Source organism: Dendrobates tinctorius, unplaced genomic scaffold (genome assembly GCF_039654945.1).
Source record: "Dendrobates tinctorius isolate UK_male_01 unplaced genomic scaffold, ASM3965494v1 ptg000035l, whole genome shotgun sequence".
In the NCBI taxonomy this organism is placed as follows: Eukaryota; Metazoa; Chordata; class Amphibia; order Anura; family Dendrobatidae; genus Dendrobates; species Dendrobates tinctorius.
In genome coordinates, this window is record NW_027361703.1 from 32,365,875 (window position 1) to 32,380,548 (window position 14,674).

At 44.5% G+C, this 14,674-nt stretch overlaps 1 protein-coding gene across 3 annotated transcripts in view; it reads left to right on the forward strand.

Annotated features, from left to right (window-relative positions):
• The first annotated feature begins 761 nt into the window (after window positions 1-761).
• The window catches only part of WNT16 (Wnt family member 16), a 75,584-nt gene continuing 61,671 nt past the window's right edge, over window positions 762-14,674 (forward strand). Inside the window, exons 1-3 of one of the 3 annotated variants that reach the window (XM_073573374.1) lie at window positions 762-890; window positions 1,044-1,102; window positions 1,359-1,437. The gene's annotated coding sequence lies outside the window, so the exon portion shown is untranslated. Of the gene's footprint in view, window positions 1,103-1,358; window positions 1,438-14,674 lie in introns of all 3 variants that reach the window. The other 2 variants (XM_073573372.1, XM_073573373.1) reach the window with 2 other exon arrangements.

Sequence of the window (14,674 nt, forward strand, 5' to 3'; positions counted from 1 at the left end):
GAGAAATCGATTGGCTAATCTAATAATTTTTATAAAAATTCCTTTTTTTCTCTTCCTCTTTCCCTAGACCCATTGATTGGTTGCCTTCTTGAGTCTCCCCTTTTTACATCTAACCCAAGCGGTAAGATAATGAAACATAATGTGTTTTTGTTTTTTGCTTTTGTTTTTTGTTTTTTCTTTTTCTTTTTTGTTTTTGTTTGTTTGTTCTTTTTCTTTTTCAAGTTTGCAAAAAAGTTTTCCACAACCCCCCCCCCCCTTTTTTTTCCCTTCCTCTGTTTGAAGGCATTTTGCCGTACAATTTATTTTCACCTTTTCTTTACAAATTTGGTCTTTTTATTTACTTTTCAAAAAAAAATTTTTTCCCCTTATATTTTGTTCCTTGCAGGCTTTTTTTTCCCCACCTTTTTTTTCCTTTTTTTCTTTCTAGGTCTGACATCACTCTTTTCATTTTTTATTTTTTATGTTTGTTTAAGTTTGGACTCCTACGCAATTCAAATGCTGTATATTTACATGTATGATTTGCAATAATACTGTTTGTTTATATTTGTTTCCATATGTTAATTGCCCAGTCTCTTTATATATAGCACACTGCACCTCCCCCCCTGATGCGTGTGTCCCACTCAGAGCTACAGCAGTCTCTGCATGGCCTCATTAGGTTTTCTTTGATTGCGCTCTACAGCGCATGTGTGAACAGCCAGCGCCATCTTTTTGGTGGGGATCACTGTGAGACACTACGGCCGTGCTCCAATGCACATGCCCCGGCGTCTGATGTCACTTCCGGTCACATGACCGGACCAGACAGGATAAAAAGCACAGCCTGTGATCCAGCGCTCACTCACTGCTCTGGCACCATTGTGCAGACTTCACACTCCACTGAGCCACCAATAATAGTAAGTACTGTCCCATTGGGACCACTGCTGTACCACCAACCTTACCATGGTCCCTACCCAGGACCACCGCTGCATCACCAACTTTTGTATGGTCCCAATCCAGGACCACCAATCCTGCCACATCTCTAATGTACCCCCTTTTTCTTTGTTTAGCAGTGGCATATTTACCAGTCCACCACCTCTTCAAGGAACAGGATTTAGCGGCAACTTTGGTATATTTCTTTGTTTTCCCTAAATAGAATACAGCTTTTGTCTGGACAGCTAGATACCTGGGCATATTTTTACAGTCCCTCACTGTCTTTTTTGTATACAACTAGCTACGCCACTTATGCTGGTTAATCTGTTTTATCCATCTGTCCTCCAGACACCCAGTTCAGTACTTGATTTTTTTACTCTTTATTTTTTATTTTTATTTTTCTTTTTTTTCTATGTCACCCTAACGATATGTTCATCTATCCCTACTTACAGAATATGCTATCAACTCATTTATGCCTAGCAGTGACACTATCGATTTGGTGAAAACAGACCCTACATTCAATTGAAAAGGGTATGACCACGCTCCTTCATGTTTCTTATCTACCGCGTTATCTCTCAGTTTCACGTGTTTGATGTCTCCACATCTTTCTAAATAATTCTAGTGCTTATATTCCATGCTCTCTGGATACTATGTGTATATATTTTGTATAAAGTTTACAATTTTTTGATATTTTTATGTATGTATTTTATTACAGCGACTTTGTGATAAAGGCCAATGTGGCCGAAACGTCGTTTGATGTCGCTTCCTCACTGTCAAGCAATAAATTTACTTCACATTAAGTACAATCAGCGTGTGCAGTGACTATACATTGTTTATGTTCCACTCATTGATCACTCTAACTGTCAAAAAGTTTTTTCTAATATCTAATCTGTGTCTCCTCCCATTCAGTTTCATCCCATTGCTTCTAGTCTTTCCTTGTGCAAATGAGAATAAAGTTGATCCTTCTACAATGTGACAGCCCTTTAGATATTTGTAGACAGCTATTAAGTCTCCTCTCAGTCTTCTCTTTTGCAAACTAAACATTCCCAAATCCTGCAACCTTTCCTCATAAGACAGGGTTTGCAGACCTGTCACCATTCTGGTCGCTCTTTTCTGAACTTGCTCCAGTTTGTTGATGTCTTTTTTAAAATGTGGTGCCCAAAACTGGACACAATATTCCAGATGAGGTCTGACCAAAGAGGAGTAGAGGGAAATAATGACTTCACGTGATCTAGACTGTATGCTTCTGTTAATACATCCTAGAATTGCATTCGCCTTTTTTGCTGCTGCATCACACTGTTGACTCATATTCAGTCTGTGATCTATTGGTATACCCAAGTCTTTTTGACATGTGCTGTCACTTAGCCCTATTCCTCCCATTCTATATATGCTTTTTTTCATTTTTATTGCCCAGATGTAGTACTTTGCATTTCTCCCTGTTAAAAACCATTCTGTTAGTTGCTGCCCACTTCTCCAGTTTATTTAAATCTTTTTGAATCCTCTCTCTCTCTTCTCTAGTATTAGCTATCCCTCCTAGCTTTGTGTCATCAGCAAATTTAATCAGTTTACCCTCAATTCCTTCATCTAAATCGTTGATAAAGATGTTGAACAATACAGGGCCCAGGACAGAGCCCTGTGGTACCCCACTTGAGACATTCTTCCAACTGGATGTGCAGCCATTTACGACCACTCTTTGGGTCCGATCACTAAGCCAGTTATGAATCCACCTAACAGTTGCCTTGTCCATTCCATACTTAGTCATTTTTTCAATAAGGATTGTATGAGAGACTTTGTCAAATGCTTTGCTGAAGTCAAGATATACTATATCTACAGCATTTCCTTGATCCACCCAATCAGTGATACCGTCATAGAAGGAAATTAAGTTAGTCTGACATGACTTATTAGTTACAAACCCATGCTGACTCTGTTTAATCACTTCATTCTTATCCAGGTATTGACATACATGTTGTTTAATAATTTGTTCAAAGATCTTTCCTGGTATAGAAGTCAGACTCACCGGCCTATAGTTGCCTGGGTCCACCTTCTTCCCCTTTTTGAAGATAGGAACAACATTTGCTCTTCTCCAGTCTTCTGGCACTTCTCCTGTTCTCCAAGAATTTTCAAAGATTAAGGAGAGGGGTTCAAAAATTTCTTCTGCTATCTCCTTCTGTACTCTGGGGTGTAATTCATCTGGACCTGGGGACTTGAATTCATTTAGGTTAGCTAAGTGTTTCCTCACTATCTTTCTGTTTATAGATATCCTGGATTCTTCTATTCCCTTAATAGGACAGTGAATAACAGTTGATGTTACATTTCCTTTCTGAGAGAAAACAGATGCAAAATAGGAATTTAAAAGTTCAGCCTTCTCAACATCCTGTCTTACCATTTCATCATTTTCATCCTGTAAAAATCCTATAGCATTTTTGACTTTTCTTTTACTTTTGACATATCCCCAAAATCCTTTATTATTGCTTTTGACATCTCTTGCAAGCCTCAATTCATTTTCAGCTTTAGAAAATCTGATTTGTGCCCTGCAGGTTCTGCAGACAGCATTATATTCTTCTTTAGATATGCCTCCCTCTTTCCATTTCATAAACATTTTTTTCTTCCTTTTTAGCATGTGCTTAAGTTCTGTGTTCATCCATCCTGGTTTCCTTAAATGCTTCCTATTCTTCCCTCTTTTCGGAATTGGTTGTACAGTCCATTTTGCCAAGATGTCTCTTCACAATGCTCCACAAATTTTCTATAGGATATAAGTCTGGCCAGTTCAGCACTTTTACTTTATTTTCTTCCAGGAATTTCTTCACACACTTGGAATTGTGGCATGGAGCTAAATCTTGTTGGAATGTCCCTTCAAATTTATGCATGAATGGCACAATAGAACGTTTTAGAACGACTATGTATTTGGATGAATTCATGATACCATCGACAGGAAATAAGCTCCCTGTACCATCAGCTGTAAAAAAGCCCCAAACATTCTGTTTTTGAGTGTGTTTTACAGTTTGTTGAATATAACCAGCTCGCAATGGATCATTTTTGCTTCTTCTAACACTTCCTCTGTACCCTTGAACAAAAAGATGGGTTTCATCACTGAAAATTACCTTTTTCCACTGGCTAGTTGTCCAAGATTTATATTTTTTTTGCCCATGTGAGTAGTTTTGCCTTCATTGGAGATGTCAGAAGTTGTTTCTTTACTGGCTTTGTTGCCCTCCAACCATCTTCCAGAAGCCTGCGCTGTACAGTTGAATCACTAATATCAATACCTGCAGCGAGCAAGTCTCTTTGGAGGTCTTTTCTGGTCTTTCTTGCATTAATTTTACCATTTCTGATGTGTTTTATCAGTTCTTGGTGTCGTTTTACTTTTTCTTCCACATTTCCCTTTTTGTTTTGGAGAAAACGATCCAGTTTCATTGTGTCTGCGAATTATTCTTAAAACGGTAGATTTTCCAATACCAACAGTGGAAGCGATTTCTCTTACAGTCAGACCATTATGTTCATTAAGAGTAATAATTCTAGACCTCTTCTGTGGAGTAACATCAATTTTTACAGGCACGAATCACACTGAGAGAAAAAGTACACTAAACCACTCCTCACAGAAACAAACTCTCAACTGAAGCTGAGGGAGCAGCTAGCTGTCATTTTCTGACTAAAACCAGTCCAACCACCTTTTGTTACTCAAGGTTGTACACTCAAACCTGTTCAAAGCAGTTAAAACTGTAGGTGGTTCCCTGATGAGGAGCGGTCTTGAGGGTCCAGAGGCCCCTCATTAAGGGGAGGGTACTGTCTTGATCCATGCTGGATCATGACAGATAAAATGCACTAGTAACCTTTTTTTTTTTCCTTAAGCTGTGGTGCTTAAAGATAGTTTTGCCCCGGTGGCTAGAGTTGAGCGACTTTTGGTTTTTTAGGGTCGCGTTTCGTTTCGTGAAACCCGACTTTTCCAAAAGTCGGGTCGAGCAAGATCGTCCGATTATAGGGAAAAGTCGGGGTCGTCCCGAAACACGAAACCCAATGTAAGTCAATGGGGAATAAAAGTCGGCAGTGAGAGGAAGACAGGAAACACACCTACAGTGCCCATTTGAATGCCAAAAGCATCAATTCTTCTTTCTTAAGCTTGTCAACCTTAATTAACTTCATAATACAAGTTACGCACTGAAAAATGGGGGTTATTTGGCTACAAACTGTGGGGGGGGAGGGCTGGCTCCAGGTTTTCATGTGCCCTGGGCGAAAGAGCGCCCCTTTAACACATACCACAACTCATCATGCTCCGATACGGCAGAGAAATAGCGGTATAGTACAATGAAAAATACCTCACTTTTTACATCTCATGACGAGGCCCATCTATTTCTCCATACAGAATCATTGGTCCCATATAATGTTTGAAACAGTATATCATGAGCTCCACATAATGCTACAGTATATGTTGGTCCCCATGGATGAAGCTCCACTGTCTTATGGGCCCAAATAATGCTCCAAACATAATGGGCCCCATTTCTAATGCTCTAGTGTATAATGGTCCCTGTAAATGCTGCTCCTGTGTCTGATGTCCACCTTTGGAATGTTCCAGTGTATGGTGGGCCCCATCTATCATTCTCCAGAGTATAGTGCTCCCCAAAAATTGCTGTCCCAACATTGAAAACAATCAAATAAGTCTCCTCGCTAGGGAATCCCTGTACTTGTCTGGACAGGTGCTGTAGCTTGCTTAACAGCTCGCCAGCCGTTCTCACGCCCAGTATGGATTACACGTGATTGCACAAAGGTTAGAAAGGGTACCGTATCCCCGGATAACATGTATGGATAGCGTACACATTCAAAATATATGTCTATACAGCATGAGGCAGGCTCAGACGGTGTTAGGCCCAGTATGGATTGCACGTGATTGCACAAAGGTTAGAAAGGGTACCGTATCCCTGGATAACATGTATGGATAGCGTACACATTCAAAATATATGTCTATACAGCATGAGGCAGGCTCAGACGGTGTTAGGCCCAGTATGGATTGCATGTGATTGCACAAAGGTTAGAAAGGGTACCGTATCCCTGGATAACATGTATGGATAGCGTACACATTCAAAATATATGTCTCAGGAGGCAGGCTCAGACGGTGTTAGGCCCAGTATGGATTGCACGTGATTGCACAAAGGTTAGAAAGGGTACCGTATCCCTGGATAACATGTATGGATAGCGTACACATTCAAAATATGTCTCAGGAGGCAGGCTCAGACGGTGTCAGGCACAGTATGGATTTGACGGCCCAGATTACACAGCGGAGGAGCAGGGAGAGGTAAAGATTGCAAATGCTGTGGCCCTGCCCAAGCAAGGGGGGCCCACTCGTGGGCGTCGGTACTGGCACTGGGCCCCTCATAGTACAGCGGTGTGTCTGACGGAGGGTGTGCACCACCACCGTCAGAGACACTTGATTGCACTATGAGGGACCCTGTGCCAGTGCCCGCGCCCAAGAGTCGGCCTACCCACCTGTCCAGGGCAACGGCACACGCACGGTGTCGTGCGGTAGGTGGTGACCCCGGCCATGGGGGGGGGGGGGAGGCAGCACAGTTAGGGAGTTTTATAAAGTGGCATATGTTGATGTTGGACATTCAACTGATGCAAAAGGCGAAATGGGTGAAGTACCAGGAAGAGGTGGACCAAAGCAAGCCATTTTTCTGTCACCCTATGTGTCATCAGGGGAAGGTGGGACAAAATCCTTGGAAACCCATGCGTGGTTCATTTTAATGAAGGTTAGATCATTCACATTTTGGGTTGACAGACGGGTCCTTTTTTCTGTCAGGATTGATCCAGCTGCACTGAAGACTCTTTCCGATAGCACACTTGCAGCTGGGCAAGCGAGCTCCTGTAAGGCATATTGGGCCAATTCAGGCCAGGTGTCCAGTTTAGCGGCCCAATAGTCAAAGGGGAATGACCTGTGTGGGAGGAAAAGTAGTTTGTTACCATAGTTGACAACTGCTGTCTCCTGTCACTTTCCATCGATGCAGTATTACCAGTTGTGTGAGTGGTATTTGAAAAATCAGTCCACAACATTGTCATGAAACCCCTGTCTCCAATGCCACTTCTGCTGTGTGCACCACGAACACCTCTGCCAAGCTGCCCCCGGCCCGTACGGCTCGTGTGAGAACCATCACCGCTGCTGTGTGCTGGGAATGCCTCAAGCAACCGATTTACCAGAGTTGCTTGTTTATTAGCCAATATTAGGTCAAGGTTCTCCTGTGGCATGATGTTTTGTAATTTGCCTTTATAGCGTGGATCCAGGATGCTGGCCAACCAGTAGTCGTCATCATTCATCATTTTGGCAATGCGGGGGTCCCTTTTTAGGATCCGCAAGGCATAATCTGACATGTGGGCCAATGTTCCCGGTGTCAATGATGCACTGCGAGTGCTGGGTGGAGGAGCACTTTCTGGCAAATCCACATCCCTCCAGTCACGCATAAACCCTGTACCAGACCTTGCCACGCCAACATTTTCACTTGCCCCACGAGATGCATCCTCCTCCCCTAAGTAATCATCCCCATCATCCTCCTCCTCCTCTTCTTCCTCCACCTCGTCCAGGAGAGGTCCCTGAGCAGACAATGGCTGAATGTCATCAAGGATTCCCTCCTCATCAACATTGGCTGCAGACGCCTGTTCCTTAAGGTGCGTCAAAGTTTGCATGAGCAGACGCATAAGTGGGATGCTCATGCTTAGGATGGCGTCGTCTGCGCTTACCAGCCGTGTGCATTCCTCAAAACACTGAAGGACTTTACAAAGGTCTTTCAGCTTCGACCACTGCACACCTGTCAACTCCATGTCTGCTCTCAAAGTGCCTGGCCGTGTATCCTCCCACAAATGCATTATGGCCTGCCTCTGCTCGCACAGCCGCTCCACCATGTGCAGGGTGGAGTTCCACCTTGTTGCAATGTCGATAATGAGGCGGTGGTTGGGAAGGTGGAGCAATCGCTGCAGCTTCTGCATACGAACGGAGTGTACAGGCGATCGGCGGATGTGCGCGCACAGTCTTTGCACTTTCTGGAGCAGGGCTGTTAACTCCGGATAATTTTTGAGGAAGCACTGCACCACCAGGTTCAAGGTGTGAGCCAAGCAAGGTATGTGGCTGAGTTTTGAAAGGGCTATGGCTGCCACAAAATTACGGCCGTTATCACTAACTACCTTGCCTGCCTCAAGATGTACACTGCCCAGCCATGACTCAGTTTGTCGCTTCAAGTACTCGGCCAGCACCTCGGCGGTGTGTCTGTCGCCCAAACACATCATCTGCAACACAGCCTGCTGACGCTTTCCACTAGCTGCTCGATAGGGGGACACATCGTGTGCAACAGTGGCAGCTGCAGATGGAGTGCTCGTACGACTGCGCTCTGTGGACGAGCTTTCGCTTCTGGAGGAGGTGGAGGAGGAGGGTCGAACGCCTACAGCCAACTGTTTCCTATACCGTGGGCTAGGCAGCACTGTCCCACCACCGCTGTCCCCTGTAGACCCTGCATCCACCACATTAACCCAGTGCGCAGTGATGGACACGTAACGGCCCTGGCCATGCCGACTGGACCATGCATCAGTTGTGAGGTGCACCTTTCCGCTCACTGACTGCTTGAGTGCATGGACAATGCGGTCTTTCACATGATGGTGGAGGGCTGGGATGGCTTTGCGAGAGAAGTGGCGACTGGGTAGGTCATAGCGTGGTACTGCATAGGCCATGAGTTCACGGAAAGCTGTGCTTTCCACCAACCGAAAGGGCATCATCTCAAACGAGATTAGTTTGGCAATGTGGGCGTTCAAACCCAGTGTACGCGGATGAGAGACTGAGTACTTTCTTGACCTACTCATAGTGTCTGGGAGGGTGAGCTGGACTTGAGAGCTGCATATGGTGGAAGTAGCGGTGGACAGGGCTGACTGAGAGAGGGTTGATGATGGTGATGGAGTTGGTGTTCTTTCTGATGGCCTAGAATCAGTCTTTCGTTGATATAACAGTGGGATTCCCTGACTGCTGTGGTCTTGCAACGACACCTCAACATTTGCTGCTGTGCTAACCGGTGGGCTTACAGTGGGGGAAACAATGTAGCGTTGCTGACTACCTTCGTTGTGATCAGTTGCACATGTGGCACTTGAGGTTTGGTGTTGTGTCCACGCTTGCAAGTGCATGCTGGTTAAATGTCTAAGCATGCAACTGGTATTCAAATTTTTCAGATTTTTCCCTCGGCTAAAGGTCTTTGCGCACTTCTTACAGATAACCTTGGCCTGATCATGAGGATTTTGTTCAAAAAAGTGCCACACTGCACTCTTCCTACTTTGGCAGACATTTTGCGGCCTAGCACGCTGTGATCTTTTGACCCTCTGGACAAGCTGTCCAGCAACTCTTTTGATGTTTGGAACCTGTCTTTGGAGTGCTCCGGGCCTGCCAGATAACAGCTGTTGCGATGTCGATGTCTGCTGTGGATGCTCCTCATCTGAGCTATTGGAAGCAGCACCCTCTTCCCCCAATGGATGCCAATCTGGGTCAACAACTGGGTCATCCATCACCTCCTCTTCTATGTCATGTGCACCTTCCTCTGTGTCACCGTGTATGGTGGTATAGTGTGCGGGAAGGGGCACCTGAGTCTCATCAGGGTCAGAATCTGGCTCTGTACACTGCGAGGACAATGTAGTGCTCTGAGTGAATGTACCAGCAGAATCATCCATCAGCGGCTGTGCATCAGTGCACTCCATGTCAGATTCATCTTGGCCTGGGTAATTCACCATTTGACTTGATAATCCAGGCATGGTATGTGAAAACAGCTCCATGGAGTAATCAGTAGTATGGCCTGCGTCATCCTTCAATCTTGGTTGGGGTGAAGGACACAAGGAAAGGTGTGGTTCATGAACATGAGCCTCCAATGACGACTCAGTGCTTTTACTTTTTACAACTGAAGAAGAGGAGGCGATAGAGCTGGAGGCTGAGTCAGCAATGTAAGACAAAACTTTTTCCTGATGCTCTGGCTTTAAAAGCGGTTTGCCAACTCCTAGAAAACTAAGCGTTCGAGGCCTTATGTAGCCAGACTATGACGCAGGGTCAGCACCTCCTGCATTCGGTCCTATTTTGCTCTTGCCACTACCATCAGATCCAACACCATCATTACCAGCTGCCAACCCCCGCCCAATTCCACGGCCTCTTCCACCAGCCTTCCTCATTTTTGGTAGAAATGTAGACAAAATCCAACAAACTATATAGTAATGTAAAACAAGGTACAAGGTGTCTATAGGACAGGGGAGATTTTGAATATCTGCACACACTTTTGGACAGTGGACACTTTTGGATTGTGTGAGGCCCACTGATATCTGAGCGCTATGTGACAGGCTCGATGGCACTGCTGTGACAAAAGTGACTAGAGGATAAGGGAGATTTTGAATTTCTGCACACACTTTTGGACAGTGGACACTTTTGGATTGTGTGAGGCCCACTGATATCTGAGCGCTATGTGACAGGCTCGATGGCACAGCTGTGACAAAAGTGACTAGAGGATAAGGGAAATATATTCAGGATTGAGAGTCCTCAGTAGTTGATACCTTTTAATGGCTAACTGAAAAGATGGTAACACATTGCAAGCTTTCGAGACTACTCAGGTCTCTTCATCAGACTAGACTAATACAAAATCTGAAGAGTCACATATTTATGCACAATACAGCCTAGAAAAAATGCAATAGATAAGACAAGTGACGTGAAGCAGAACTATCAATATGGGAGAGGGAGAAACCTAAATATAAACATTGGACCAGTTCATAGATAAGGAGTCCGGATGTTTTATGGTCCTCTGATTGGGGTCTAGTTCTGTGTTGTGATGCCCCCACACGGTTTTAAAAGGAAATTCCTTAATTGATGTAAAAAGACATAAATCCATGCGACACATTCATTCCAGCACTGAGAGTGTCAAAGTTCGTCATAAATTTGTACTCAATTTGTACTTAGAGGATAAGGGAGATTTTGAATCTCTGCACACACTTTTGGACACTGGACACTTTTGGATTGTGTGAGGCCCAATGAATATCTGAGCGCTATGTGACAGGCTCGATGGCACAGCTGTGACAAAAGTGAGTAGAGGATAAGGGAGATTGGATTGCTTTTAAAAAAGCAGTTTGCGGAGCAGTGGGTAAACAGCAATGCCAGCCTGTCAGGAAGCCTTAGAAGGCAGCCCAACAACCAACACCACTGATACACCACTATATAGCCTCCCCTTGCACTGCACACACAGTGACTGGTGTGTTGTGCAGGCCAAATTGCTAGCAGCAGAAGCAGTTTTTTTTTTCTTCTCAGCAGGACAAAAAAAAAAAATTGGGTTTGCTTTTAAAAAAGCAGTTTGCGGAGCAGTGGGTAAACAGCAATGCCAGCCTGTCAGGAAGCCTTAAAAGGCAGCCCAACAACCAACACCACTGATACACCACTATATAGCCTCCCCTTGCACTGCACACACAGTGACTGGTGTGTTGTGCAGGCCAAATCGCTAGCAGCAGAAGCAGTTTTTTTGTCTTCTTCCCTGCCTAACGCTCTCCCTACAGAATCAGCAGCAACCTCTCCCTATACTAAGATCGGCAGAAGTAAGATGGCGGTCGGCGTGCACGCCCTTTTATACCCCCTGTGACGCCCACCAAAGCAAGCCAATCACTTGCATGCCCTTCTGAAAGATGGTGGTGACCCGTGCCTATGTCATCACGTTGCCCACAGTGTCCGTGGATCCTGATTGGCTGAAAAAGAGCGCAAAACAAACTTTTGAAACGCGACTTTAACGCTTAAGTCGCCGACCTCGTGGCCGACCTCATCCTAGGATCGGGTTTCGTTTCATGAAACCCGACTTTGCCAAAAGTCGGCGACTTTTGAATTTTTTCGACCCGTTTCGCTCAACTCTACCGGTGGCTATTAGGGTCATTGCACTGTGGTGGTTTCAGGTCTAGTTTTGCCCCCGGTGGCCATTAGGGTCATTGCACTGTGGTGGTCTCAGTTCTAGTTTTGCCCCGGGTGGCCGTTAGGATCATTGCACTCTGGTTTCTTTAGATTAGTGCATGTGATTATAAAGCAGGTGTGATTGCTCTGGCTCTGCTATAAAAGAGTGTCAGGTTTTGCAATCACTGTTGGTGATATTACTCATTTCCAACCAAGACTGGTGAAGGAAGGCAAGAGAGAGAGTTCCTGGCAGCTCAGTCAGAGTCCTGGTGTGGAAGGAGTCAGAGGATTTCTTTGCAGCTCTGACAGAGCTTGGTGGCAGCTATTCAGGAGGAAAGCTGCATTCTGGTGGTGTTTCCCTGTTTGTATTTTTCCTTGGTGTGTATTAGTACAGTGGAGGGGCCAGTGCCTGCACCACCCAGCTCCCTAGCAAGGGATAGGTGTAGGGTGTGCTAGGGTGACAGGTTCCGGCTCGGTGACAGGTGAGGAGCCTGTGTAGGGAACATTAGGAGTATGATGGACACTGACTCAGGGGAGTGCAAGAGGTCTCCACCTCCCCGTTCCCTATCGCAGGGCCCACCATTGTAACTGTTTTCCCTTCCCCCGTGTTTTGTTGTCTTAGTTACCGGCCTGCGGGTCGTGTCACACAGAACGGGTCCACGTGACATTATGGAGTCCACAAACTATTCTGCAAAAATTTGTCTCACTCCCGAGTCTTGCCATGTGGCCACTGTACAGCCACTTATGAGGTATTGCCATGTTCACAAGAAATTGTATAACACATTAAGAGTTAATTTTTACCTATTTGTCCTTGTGAAAAATAAAAAATATGGGGCTAAAATAATTTTATAGTGGTATAAATGTAAATATTTTTTCTGCGCCTCCCAATGCTATAAAATTTTGTGAAACACATGTGGTGTCAATATTCTAACTGCACCACTAGATGGTTTAATTAAGAGATGTAGTTTGTAAAATGAAGTCATGTATGGGAGGTCCTGCTGTTCTGGCACCTCAGGGGCTCTACCAATGTGACATGGCACTTCAGATAGACTTCTTACACTGCAGTATCAATATTGCGATGCTAATTCTAACCAACCAAGCTTTATTGTTTTTGTTTTGATGCACAACTGGAGCACTATAAATACTGTATAATATTTGACTGCTCAAAAAAAATTGCAGCATTACTATTGCAGCAAAAGTTGCCCACTTCACATGGACTGGTTACAGTGCAGGAACAATATAGCGATGTTATTGAGATGCAGCCAAGTCTGCCTGTATGCTTTTGATGCACAACTGTCACAATAAAAATGGTGCATAATATTTCCCAGCTAAGAACAATTTGCAGGCTTTAGAGCAATAAGAATATTATTAGCCCTAAGATGGGGTTTTGGTATGAGTTTCAGGCTGCAGCATAAAAGACATGCAACTCACCCTATTCTGTCCTACATGATCCCTTCAGCACAATCTCTCCCTAAGTGTTGCTAACAGCAGTATTACTATTGATTATAATTATCCCTAAATGGGGCTGTTGTTGTAGTTGAAAGAAATATAAATGTGGTTGAATCCCTGGCTAATATGCGGCCATAATTCTGTTCATCTTTCAGCAGCACCTATGCCTGGTCTGCCTGTTTCCAAAGTACAGTGTGATGAGCATGGTGTCACGTGTCTATGACTATGACCTTACAGTTACTGGCAAGTAATCCCAACATGTTTATTAGCTGTTCAAAAAGCACCAAACATTCGGTGTGGGGACTAAAGCTTCCACTCGAGCTTTCAAAAAATACTTGCTGAGTAACGCGCATCTCAAGCACACTGATTTTCGAGCGAGTTATGAGTAGTGATGAGCACCTTAGCTCATCACTAGAGTTGAGCAATACCGTCCGATACTTCAAAGTATCGGATCGGAATGGATCGGCCGATCTTAAAAAAAAAAAAAAAAAAAAAAAGGTATCGGTATCGCCGATTCCGATAGTCCCATTCAAGTCTATGGGACTTCCGGTATCGGAATAAGAAAAACCCTATTTTTGCCTTGTACAGCCTCTCTGGGGTCTGTACGGGCCTTTCGGGGGTCTGTGCCGGCCTGCCAGGGGGTCTGTGCAGGCTCCGGTGGTCTGTGCAGGCTCCGGTGGGCTGTGCCGGCCTGCCGGTGGGCTGTGCCGGCCTGCCGGTGGGCTGTGCCGGCCTGCCGGGGGGCTGTGCCGGCCTGCCGGTGGTCTGTGCAGGCTTCGGGGGTCTGTGCAGGCATCGTCCGATGGGACTACAAGTCCCATCGGGCGATGCCTGCTACCATGACAGTGATTGACACATTAGCCAATGATGGGACAGTAGTAGTCCCATCATCCGGCTAATGTGTTGAATGTAAAAAAAAAAAAATTACATGCTACATACATACAACATGCATACTACATATATACTACATGTAACATACATACTACATATATACTACATGCAACATGCATGCTACATACATGCTACATACATGCTACATTCATACTACATATATACTACATACATACTACATATACTACATGTATGCAACATACATACTACATATATACTACATGCATGCAACATACATACTACATATATACTGCATATATACTACATGCATGCTACATATATACTACATGTAACATGCATGCTACATATATACTACATGCATACTACATACTACATGCATGCTACATACATACTACATGCATGCTACATACATACTGCATGCTACATGCATACTACATGCTACATACAATACATACATAGACATAGAGTACATATAACATAGAGTAACATACTTACCAATACTTGTCACATTGTTCCCCGAAGCCATTGTCTTTTACGGAATAAATATTAACA